This window comes from Mustela lutreola, chromosome 4, assembly GCF_030435805.1.
Source record: "Mustela lutreola isolate mMusLut2 chromosome 4, mMusLut2.pri, whole genome shotgun sequence".
Taxonomy (NCBI): Eukaryota; Metazoa; Chordata; class Mammalia; order Carnivora; family Mustelidae; genus Mustela; species Mustela lutreola.
This window is the reverse complement of record NC_081293.1, coordinates 73,954,717-73,966,965: the sequence shown is the minus strand read 5'-3', so window position 1 is coordinate 73,966,965 and position 12,249 is coordinate 73,954,717. Positions and strand designations below refer to the sequence as shown.

Here is a 12,249-nt window from a genome sequence, read left to right as displayed (position 1 = left end):
AAAAGTTGCTGTTACTGGGGTGCCTGGGTGGCTCAGTCGGTTAAGCGTCTGCCTCAGCTCAGGTCATGATCCCAGGGTCCTGGGATCGAACTCTGCCTGCATCAGGCTCCCTGATCCACAGGGAACCTGCTTCTCCCTCTCCCACTCCCCCTGCTTGTGTTCCCTCTCTTGCTGTGTCTATCTCTGTCAAATGAATAGATAAAATCTTTTAGAAAAAAAGTTGCTGTTGTATTTCTTGTGGGTCTTTTTTTTTTTTTTTTCTTTCTTGAAAGCCTCACTGACGAGTCCATGCTGTTGTTGACGAGGCTGTGGTGGGAAGCTAGCTGTGGCGAGAGGCTGCCTGCTGCTGTCAGTGTGGCTGTTCTTCCCCACAGATGCCAGCGGAGCACTTGGCGTTGCACCCCAGGAGAATTAGCACTGATGGAAGTGATTCATTCCCTCTTTCAAGAATTTATCATCAAGAAAAGAAACACAGAGCCGCTCTGCAAAACAGTCCCCAGGGCACAGCTAGAGGTTTCCATGTGCACGTTAGTAAAGGCTGTCCACTAGGACGGGCACTGTTATTGGAGCTCTGCTCCAAACAACTTGGGAAAGTCTGACGTTCTCGTCAGAAGTCTGACTTGACCTCTCTCCAGTGTTCACACAGGGAAAGAGTCTGAATTTGATAGATGTAGGTGAGAATTGTAATCGAGGCCATGACTTTAAAAGACTCCTATACCTGCGTTCATAAACACTCACAGTGGGCCCTGTATGTGTGTGTGTCCAGCCTCCAGAACTTCTCTCCACAGTATGTCTCTGTCCTTCTCTTCCAGGCCTGGAAACTGAGTTTTGGAAGGATTCAGTAACGGACAGCCACTCCGTGGGGCCTGTCTGTCCAGCGCGAGTCAGACCCTTCTCCACTGTCCATGGTTTTCAAAGTCTTCCATACCGAGTGACCAGCCTAGAAAGCTCTTGCCGGCCGGTGAGCATGGGGCTCCTTCCTCTTGGTGTTGGGTTCAGTCTCTTAAGTCCCTGACTTTGAGTCCTACCCTCCTAACCTGTTGATGTTGGTAAGTTCTTTCCTTGCTACTAGGAGGATCTCTGGGTTTATGTGGCGTTTGTTCCATTTTCTCCTTTCTCTGTGACCCCCTGACTCTCTCTCCTCTCTCCCCCAACACACACACACGCACACACACACACACACACACCCTACAGGTTTGGAAAACTTGAGACTTCTTGTCTATTCTGTAATTGAGGTGACAGAGTCTCTTTTTATAATTAATACGAATCTCTTTTCTCTGAATGACAACAGAGAGGCTTTAGGTGAGGAAGAGTGGCAGGTGCCTGTCTTGTAAGTCTGACCCCCTTGGAGCCATATATTTTTCCTAGAAAATGAGCAGTGGTTGCATTGTACCTGGTAGAAGTGGGGCGTTTTCATTTGGGGCTCTTCTGTGAAGGTAAAGAAAGCAGAACTTACTGTCCCTAGGTTGTGGGCCCTAAAATGTTAGGAAATTAAAAAACAAACGTAAAGCTTTTGTTCAGAATGCCTTGCTCTTGGAAGAAGGAAGGCCCTTTGCTGGGCATAGAACATTACTCCATGGAGTATATGAATCTCCATTATTTGAACTGGACTTAGGGATGAGTTACCAGGTCTGATCATTGAGCACAGGTGTCCCTGGTTCTGGGGTATACCCTTGTTGGATCAAAGCATGCTTGACGTGGCAGATTTTCTCCTTCGTCTCATTCAATTCTCTGAACCACACAGTATAGTGGGGAGTATCTTTAAGAAAAGTAGAAATTGAGGCTGGGAAGAGATGAACGGACTTGGCCAAGGTTGCATGGCTAGTGAGTGGTAAGACTTGGAACCAAGGTTTGTCCGTGTGGTATCCTGTTGATGTGGGTGGGTTGGGTTCCCTAACGATTGATCTTTCCTATTCTGTAAGTTTTGATCAATATGGAAAATAGAGGAAGGATAAGAGGAATCAGCATAGATGGTCACTTAATTACTGGTAAAGCGGGATTGGAGACCTCAACAGCATCTCTGAATCTAAAATGTGCACTGACTGCAGCAGCTGTCACCTGCTGGTCTTCTGGTAGCATCTGGGCTTGTGGAGAGCTGGAGGGAGCTGGGCTTCCCCGCTTGGCAGGGCTGAGCCCTAAGTCAGTACCTCCTCACACACTCCCAGGCAGATCTGTCCAGAAGAGGGCAAGGAGGGGCTGGGGCAGGGAGAGAGAAAACTGGCTTAGTCTGATACTGCTTCCTCCCAGCAAACAGACCAAAACCTCTTCCCAAAAACACAAGGCAAGGGTGGGGGGGGCCCTCTGCCCCAAGCCTCGGCCATTGAAACACTGCTCTTTAAATCTCTTTTTCTCTTGGGGTGCTCTCTCTTGTTACTCTGTCCTTCCTTTTTAATTTTGAAGAGAAAGGAGGAGATGACTATTTTCTCTCTGTTTTGGTTATCAAGAAAGGAAAAGACAAATGTAGAAATCCAGAAGTGGTCTTTCGGAGACCTGTGATTAATCAGACCCCTTCTCTCGTGACAGGTGATGGAAGTGAGCTGGAGCAGTGAGAGAAGCTGGTAACTTCTCGGAAGCCAAGATGACAAGAATTGTTTTAAATAATCAGTAAGTGAAATTTCTTTAGCCCTCTGGAAGTCTTTGGTTTGCTGGTAAACATTCTCTAAGAAACAATGGTGGAAGAGTAGCTCGATCAGATAGCTTAAAAGTCTGAAAGAGAAAATGTTTAAAAAGTAAATATCCAAACACTTCAAAATATTGATGCTAACATTTGCACAGTTTTTGTGTGTTGGTAGGTGTGTCCTTTTACGTTAGGTGTCACAGCTGGGCAGACATAGCATGAGTAATTAATGGATCAAAGGAGGACTCCTTTTATATTAACTTGGGACTAGCCCTTTGCAAATAGACATTCTCGTTCCCATTGGTTCAGTGAGCAGCATGGCTTACCAACCTCGGGTGTGCACGTTTTGGGAGGTCCCCATGAATAAACGTGGCGAGTATGAATAAAGTTGAGCTCTTTGCTCCCTTCCCACATCCCTCTTTGAGTATCCATCTCATTTTTTACACAACAGAGGCCACAACTGGTTGCAGATGATTTGACAGTTAAATGTGGTTGCTTCCAGTTTCGTTTTGATGATGTTAATGTTGGGACAAGAAGTTGCCACGAGAAAAGATTGTATACTTCCGAGTCAGACATTCCCTGGCCTGACTCTTGCCTTCGTACTTCTGTTGTAGTTTGTCAGTCTCTCCAGCTCTGTGCATGGGGCTCGGTCACATCCCTCCCAGAGCATAAACATATTTTACTAGAGCATAAACCCTAGTAAATTAGGAAGCGGTGAATTTGAGTATTTCTTCTCTTTGTTTTTACTAATTTATTTTAGTCACATGTTTATATACTGTAACTTTTAATGATAGCTCTGTCCAACACCTGGCTTGCTGGAAACCCCAGGGGTCTGACGGTCTGCCCTGGGGGTGGGGGGCGGCTGGTAAATCAGCACTGGTTATAGGTTTCCTGTGGCAAAGGCATCTTGAAGCCACTGTTCTTCAGGTATCTGTCTCAGCCCTGGTGATATGACATTGGTTGGGTTGGTCAAAACAAGGTTTGCTTTTGCGTCTGTGCTGGGTAGCTCCCGTTGCCGTGCTCGCCCGCCTTCTGGAACTGAGAAGCCCTGAGAGTAGTTTCAAGCATCAACCTCTTTTCTCTGATGTTAACCCGGCTCTGTGATGGCCGTGTTCTCCCGGGCCCCTGCTGGCTGTGCAGGGACTGGGCTGCAGATAGTCCGGCTGTCCGCCCCCTTCCGAGTGTCTGCTCTCCCTTCGCTGTACTCCCTCGAACCTTCGTCGTGTCAGGTGGGGACACTTTGGGGACCAGCAGCCAGTGTTCCTCCTCACCCACGGTGGCATGTTGCTTTGCTTTTGTTCAGACATTAAGTTTTAATGAAAGTGACTTGTCTCCAGAGAGAGAAACAAAGCAGGACAGTATCTGGGCGGTTTCAAGTTCCTACTGGCTGGACGAAGGTCTTGGGGAGTGAGATGGAGGGCAGAACGGACGCTGGACCCGAGAGCCCAGTGTTTCCTCCGCGTGCTGGCTTGCCCTTTCAAAGGGAACAATTGGAGCCTGAAATTGCTAAGTAACAGCTAAGATTGTGGTGGTTGTTTTTATTTTAAATCTCACCCACCTAGCTCTCAAAACACATTCTTTATTGAACTTAAAAAAAAAAAAAATATGCCTTGGATATTTCAAAACATTCAGTGGTGTCGATTCCCTGAAGCAGACTTACATAAGCTTAAGACATTTAGTTCCCTTATTTCCTCCTAAAACAATAGATATTTATAGTTCCTACGGAGTCAGGGATGGACTTGGATTATTGCAAAAGCAATTCTTGTCCCTTTCACGCTGAAGCAGAGGGATGGAAATCTGAGACACTTGCCTCTGGATTAAGAAATATTGACCTGTGTCTTGATCAAGACGAACGAGGGTGTCATTTTGGTTGTAGTGAAAGCAGACTTGGGAGACATAAGTGACCAAACAACCTCACCACACATAAAGTATTCTGATTTATGATTTCTCTCCCCAGAAGGCACCTGCTACTGTTTCAGGATATCCCCGGTGTAGATAAGTGTTTGATCAGACAGCTGTCAAGTGTGTGGTCCTGAAACGTGGGAATGTCACGGCCATGGATGGTGTGCCATCCCCACACGCAGTAGTATGCTCGGTACTTGGCAGTCGGGGTCACGAGGGTAAACTCCAGGACAAATAAGACAGTCTCCTACGTTGGGAGCCGACGCAGGCCCGAACACAGAAAGCCGATGTCATGAGGGATACAGTAACTGTTCTGGAAACCATCAGGAGAGAGAAATTGCCTATGTGGTAGGCGTGGCGAGGTCCAGGAGACCTTCAGGAGCAGATGACATTTGCAGTGGGTATTCAGTGATAGGTGCCTTTTAATCAAAATACCTATTTTAAAAATTATAAAAGTTATAAAAGTTAACCCTACTAATTGGAAAGAACTTTAAAAATGTGAACATTATTAAGAACAAAAATTCACCAGTGTTATCACCACCTAACCTGGGTTTTTGGGGGATTTTTTTGTTTGTTTTTTTGTATTCTGCCATGCTCTTTCTCAGCCTGGGTGAGTTACATACTTTTTTCTTCCTAAAATGGACTGTTTGTCATAAATACTGTTTTGACACCTGATTTGATTGACAGTATGCTGAAACCATGCCACATGAGTAAATACCGACATCCCATTTCGTACTGTTACACAGAATTTCACATGTTACGTGTCCTGGAGTGTATCCAACCAGCCCCCCAGGAGTGGGCATTTTGCTCGTCCTCCGCTTCTCATTCTTGTAGAGCACGCCGTGGCGGACGTCTTTGTGCGCGCATTGTGGTGACCTTCCCGGTTCTACAGGCAGGATCTTTGAAAAGAGTTGGGGCAGTGCTGAGGGAACATTCCAGCTAGAAGAAAGAGTGTGAGCAAAGAGGCAGAGGTAGGAAAGGACCATCTCAGTCTGGGGGAAAGGCTGGAAGTCTGCTTCTCCAGAGCGGAGAAGCAGCGCTAATTGGGGCTGTAGGTAGAGGATGGGGGTCTCCTATGCCAAGCCCTTTATTCATTCTCATTTGGAAGCCAGATTGGAATTGGTAGCCTAGTTCAAGTGAAGATTCTGAGTATCTTTAGTTTCCTTAAGTTCCCTTATCTGGAGAAGAAGTAATTAATTACCATAGATAATAGATACTACAGATAATAGATAATTAAGTAATAGTTGTAGATCATAGATAGTAGTTCTGCTTTCCAAAACTTCTTGAGAGCCTTAAAAAAATCAATAAATTGGGGGAGTGAATAACTAATGGAAGCTGGAAAGAGTGTGTGTATAGAAGAGGCTGTAAGATTAGAGGAAATTGTGGTTTTAAAAAGCAAAGGAAATATCTTTAATTCATCTATTTTATATACTTATTAACAAACTGTGAGGGCGCCTGGGTGGCTCAGTGGGTTAAAGCCTCTGCCTTCTGCTTAGGTCATGATCCCAGAGTCCTGGGATCAAGCCCTGCATCCCTGCTAAGCAGAGAGCCTGCTTTCTCCTCTCTCTCTTCCTGCCTCTCTGCCTACTTGTGATCTCCGTCTATCAAATAAATAAATAAAATTTAAAAAAAATAATATTTTAAAAAAACAAACTGAGTAAAATGTAAAGACAGTTTGGGAAAGATGTGGATTAGGAGACAAGTATCATAATTTAAGAATAATACTATCTTCTATTTACTAAGTGCTTTTATGCACTTGTATGTTTTAAATGCATCATTTAACCTAATTTCTCAAAAGTTTTCCCAGGAAGAGGGCAGGATTATCTCCATTTTGCAGGTGAACCAGAGGCCTCCCAGGCTAGGTTCAGGGGGGCGACACTGGACTTAGTGTTGGAGTTCAGGGGCTGCTAGGGCATTGGACAGGTCTCAGGACATGGCTGAGAGGATTGTGAGGCTGTATTAAGACCTGCAAGGTGACGTGGAAGAGTGGCTTTCTGTCCTAGGATCACTTCTTTCATCATCACGGAAGGGAAGAAAACACTTCTCAGCCATTTTCTCTTCCCTTTGTGGTAGATCACATTGTTGTGAAAGCACTTGCTCCTTCCTACCCGCCCTCCATCTTTGTGGGATGATTACACTTTCCTACCCCAGTGAGGGTTGGCCACAGGGGCTGTCTTGGCCACAGGACTTATTTTGGCTGAAATAATGTGAGTAGCGATGACATTTCCCAGCAGGAGCTTTATATTAGGCCTCTATCTGCCATGTCTCTCTGGGCCCATGTCCCAGGTCAAGGTCTGGACATTTAGTTTCAAATAATCCAAACCCTGGCCCGAGGATCAGGACTCTTTGAATTCAGCATGACTGTGTGCCGTGCGTCCAGCGGCTGTGGAACGGGGCATAAGGTTGGGTCACAGAGACCAGTGTTACATGGTCACTGGCGGGCTGTGCTTCGCCACCCTTCTGATGCCCTTGGAATGACATTGGCCTCCGTCACTCAAGCTCATGTCCCCTCGCCTCCCCTCCTCCTCAGCCTGTGTTTACTGCACTGTCTAGTTGGTGCTGAATGTTAGACTTTCTTACTCCCATCTTGCATTTGTAGTGAAGCAATTTGTACAAACTCATCCACTAGATTAGTGTATATGCCTTTTTTTGGACATGTGTTGTGAACTGTCCAACCTCACAGATGATGTATCTAAAATTTTTTCTCTGCAATATAAATTGCCCAACATGTTATTAAAACAAAATAAACTCTTAGTAAATTCTTGACCATTTTCGTTGATTCCTACCTCTCAGTGAAGTTACGGGTTCTATTTTCCATGATGTATGAAGTGGAGGTTATTGTTGTCAGAGCGCTCCTTTGCGTTTTCCCTTTATGGTGTCTGATGCGAGAAGGCTCTGTGCAGGTTCAGTAACACCTTACCTCTGTGTGGAATAATTGGGAGTTGACCTGTCTTATCTCCGATCCCGTGTCCAGTAAGCTGACGGGTGTTCAGGGGCTCTCTTGATTTCATGTTTCCTACTGACTTGTCTTGGCTTTGGACCATGGTGTGCAACCAAGACCTCGGAGAATTGACTAGTCTGACTAGTAGCTTCTGGGCTAAGATGATGCACTAGTTAGCTCCTTGGTCATTCAGCGATTTTCTGTCGTGCTACTTCTGATCACCTCTCCACTTTGATTTCAAAAGGCAGATGGCTCTTTGATTATTCAAGTCCCATTTGGGGACCAAGGACTTCCACACTTTTCTCTCCAACATGCACAGAACAGGGCACAACCCCAGTCAGACAGGAAGGAGCACTCAGGGAACGGTTCTGGTGTATCCATAATGGTCCACTCTTAAGGTTGGGTGACGGGTTCGTGATTGTTGATTTTAATATTATTTTTCCTTATAGAAGCATTAAATATATTCTCTTATATGTATTAAATACTCTATAGCTAAAAAAGTTTTTGTTTTTAAGTGTTAAACATTGTTAAATACATCCATTGTGTTTATAGTGGCAGAAGTGTGTCACATCAGTTATTTTTACAACTTTAATTTTCTTTTAAAATACCTTAGATGGACTTTTTAATAAAGAGTGGTCTCTTTTCTCTACAGGCCACAACAATTTTATTTTGAAGACACTATTTATTGACCTTTGATTTTTCAGAGGCTCTTTATGTAAATGTAGTTATTAGTACGGTTTAGGGGTCAGACAGAAATACTTTCTCTTGTTCTACCACAGAGAAGTATCCTCTGTTAGGAAGGGTATAGAGAGGTGCCTGCGTGGCTCAGTTGGCGAAACGTCTGCCTTTGGCTCAGGTCATGATCCCAGGGTCCTGGGATTGAGTCCCGCCTCAGGCTCTCTGCTCATCAGAGAGTTTACTTCTCCCTCTCCCTCTGCCTGCCACTCCCCCTGCTTGTGCTCTGTCTCTGTCTTGAATAAATAAATAAAACCTTTCTTCCTTCCTTTCTTTCTTTCTTTCTTTCTCTCTCTCTCTTTCTTTCTTTCTTTCTTTTGTTTTTTTTTTTAAAGGAAGGATATAGAAAGTTAGTGTCTGGTTATTGACAATGACTGACCACTAGTCCCTTCTCTTTTCTGTAAAAAAATCTCAGTATTTTTGGTTTTTGTCATTACATTAGTCACCATACAGTAAGTACTTCATTAGTTTTTGACGCAGTGTTCCATAATTGAAGATCTCAGTGTTTACACAGGGTTGAAAATCCTAGCCGGGTCTCCTCAGTTGTCAGCCTGGGCCTGCCTGGTGGCTGTGGGGATCAGACACAAGAGCCCCAGCTTGGGCTTAGACGTCCATGGCTTTGAAGCCGTCTCCACTTGTTTTAGCAGTTGACCTTGAGCTCAAAACCCTCTTGACTCCCATTAACAGTGGGCCCAGGACAACTGTTAACATCTACCTCGCTGTGTTGTGTACACAACAAATGGGAATTAGCGTGTGTGCAGCAGAAGGCACCCTCGTGACTGGATCCTTAGTGAGTTAAACTGAGCGGGTTTTCTGCTTGTTCTGGGTGGAATTTCAAGTACAGTTTCCCAAAGGAACAGTGTTAAGAATGAGGTTTGAATAGAGTATTAGAAATATCATTAACATTAACTTGAGATCAATCATAAGTTAAATAGGCTTTTAAAGCCTGGCCAGAGAAGCCCATGTGTACGTTTGTCTCCAGTGAAATGCATTTCAGGTGCCACCTGAGACTTCATTTATTTCAGACCCTAGAAGTGGACTTCTAGAATGTAATTTATTACCAGGCTGAGGGCTGTTTAGATAACCTTTTGCTCAGACATAAAATGGGATTTCTTGATAGGTGGTAGTGCTTTGGGGGACAAATGAGCCCTCCTTTCTATTTTGGGGAAGTAAACTTACCTGGAGACCGTACTGCTCTTCCTGTCAACCCACCTAGGTAGTTCTGGTATAGACTTGTGGCCAAAAGGGAGACCTTGACCTCTGGGTGGATGCATGGCCCCACGTGGGAACAGTGGGTGTTTTCCCTGAGGATCTTTACAACTATGGCTATGGAATAGGCCCTCTTGGTGAGAGAGCTGGGAGTTAAGCGGAAGAAGACAGATTTCAGGAAGGGAGAATGGAACCAATCTGTAGAAACAGATCTGCCTTCAGGTTCTGGTGGGGGTCAGGTTGAGTTGGTCCTAAAACCCAGCTACCCCTGTGGCTTTCCTGTTGCTGGGTCACGCGGAGTCAGCATGTTCCCCCTTGCTCTTATTGATTTATTTTAAAATATTTATTTCCAAATTTAAATTCAATTACTTAACATATAATGTATTATTGGTTTCAGAGACAGAGGTCAGTGACTCATCAGTCTTACCTAACACCCAGTGCTCATTCCATCATGTGCCCACCTTGCCTTTACTGGGGATGCCTCAAGTGCCATTTCTGTTAACCCGCAAGCTAGAGAGTAGTGACTAATTCATCTGTTTAGACTTGGCATATGTAAGAAGTTGTGCCTTTGTCATGGCAATTATAATAAATATAATTATATAGTGGGACAGCTGGTTTATGACATAGCTTTTCGAGAACAATGGCACTGTTTATTCCTATCTTATAAAAGCAGAAATGTATTAGCACTAATCAGAGGATACTAGTGACTGTGTGCGCGCCCGCGCGTGTGTGAGAGAGAGGAGAGAGAGAGAGATAATGACTCTGAGAACAGACTGAGGGTTACCAGAGGGGAGGTGGGTGGGGGACGGGGGAAATGGGTGAGAGGGATGCAGGAGTGCACTTGTGATGAACCCTGGGTGATTAAAATAAAAACTTAGAAAAATGAGTCGATAGGAGTTTGCTCTAATGCAAACATCCTACAATGTGTGCTTTTAAACTGTATAAAACAAATTCATAATACGGTTCTAGTAGTCACAGGTTGCCTTGAAGAACCTTGTGCTGCCATTGGTAACAAGGAGCACTATTGGGCAAAGAGCAGATGTTCATGGCTCTCCCGTGTAACGTGGAGAGAGCCAGGTCTCTTTCAGGAGGAATTGGTGCTTTGGCAGGACTGCCGCATGTGTGAGTATGTGTGCCTTACTAGAAGGGGAAGAGAAAATGACTTAATGCCTTTGTTTTCTTCAGTGGGTTAGTGTTGGAGGAACTGAGATTTTATGTGATGACACTCCTTTGTAAACTCTGCTTCCCTCTAGGAAGTATCCAACTTGCTCTCTCACTAGTAGCATTCTGTATTGTTGGAACATGTCAGCGAGAGCAACGAAACACACCTGCCGCTTGAGTTCTGTGTGCCAACCGGTCTGAACAACTATAATATGTACTTCTCCTTGAGGTATCAGCAGCCCCAAGAAACTTTGTCCTTTCTCCTTTGTGGCTGTTGTTCACCTGGAGCATCATTTATATCAGACTGTGTGTTCGGCTGTGTCCTGGGTGGAGGGATACAAAGCCTTTGAGACATAGTCTCTTCCTCAGATGGACTTTTATCATCTGGCCAGAGAGAAGGGTCAGGGGAGGGATTGCAAATGGAAGGAAGACGCTAAGGTTGTGTAAGTCTGTGTTGAGATGGAGGTATGAAGAAGGAGGTCTGTAGGCATTTGGAGGAAAGAAGAGTTCTTTAAGACCTGAGACGTGGGGAGGGTTCCAGGAAGAGGAAGGGTCTGGAAGGTCACCATTAGTATGGAGAGTGACAGAAGGTCTACAGCCAGGAGGTGTGGTGTGGGCCTCCATGTGGAGGTGATACTAAGCCCTGTGCTTTAGGGGAACATGTAGACCAGTTGCTGTATTTGATGGAGGGTTTTTTGGGTGGTCTGTGGGGGTTGGAATGGTGGAGGCCAGTGTTTGCTGCTTGAACATCAAGGCATTGGGCCCTTGGGCTAATTGTCACTTTTTCTGAACTATACAACCATAGCCAGATAGTTTGGTGCTGTAGGCAAAAAAGACATCCTAGAAATAGTACATTGTAGCAACGTTGGCAACTGTGTCCCTACTTTGGAAGCATAAGGTTTGTTGTAAACATCTTTCAACTGGTTTGAGTTAATGATTCAGATAGACATATGTATGAAGCCCTTCTTCCGGACAGAGCACCCATTTTATGAATTTAAGCTTGGCTGGATCCTAGGCAGTAGAAACAAAGTAAACCATCTCTCTCTTTTCTGGATGGCTACCTTACCCCTTCCTCTTTCATGTATCTCAATGTATCTGCTTATGTCTACCCACTTAGACAATCGCATTTTTCTCGCTGCAGGTGTAAGTTTCCTGAGTTGTGTGCACACACAACTATATGTATATGTATATTATATCTATACATAGATATATCTATGTATATACATATATCTATGTATATTATATCTATGTATAGATATTTTATATAATATTATATAATTATATAATATTATTATATAATATTATATAATTATATAATTATATAATATTATATATAATATCTATACATAGATATAATATACATATACAGCCTTCCCGTATAAAAGAGCTGCTGTCCTTGGTGTAACAGCCAACATATGACCAGTTTGACCAGTGTGATCGGTTATAATAGTTCTGTAAATAAAAAATCACGGTGCTTAAAAATACATATTAATTTGCATGACTGTTTGAGGAAAGTTGCCTACAAAGCAGATGTTTTCCTTTTGATATCTGCTATAAAACCAAAGCTGTTTAATTGATAGTGAGAGGGAAGGTTTATGGCATGGTGGCACATGGTGTTGTCATATTTATTCTGTGATGGTGATGATGATTGGGAGCACAGAAGACCTGGCGGCTGGAACAGCAG

At 44.1% G+C, this 12,249-nt stretch overlaps 1 protein-coding gene across 12 annotated transcripts in view; it reads left to right on the top strand.

Moving 5' to 3' along the window:
- The window catches only part of SGMS1 (sphingomyelin synthase 1), a 267,103-nt gene that overhangs the window by 155,666 nt on the left and 99,188 nt on the right, over positions 1-12,249 (top strand). For all 12 annotated transcript variants that reach the window (XM_059170251.1, XM_059170248.1, XM_059170252.1 and 9 more), the window contains 2 exons: positions 813-961; positions 2,524-2,604. The gene's annotated coding sequence lies outside the window, so the exon portion shown is untranslated. The remainder of the gene's footprint in view (positions 1-812; positions 962-2,523; positions 2,605-12,249) is intronic.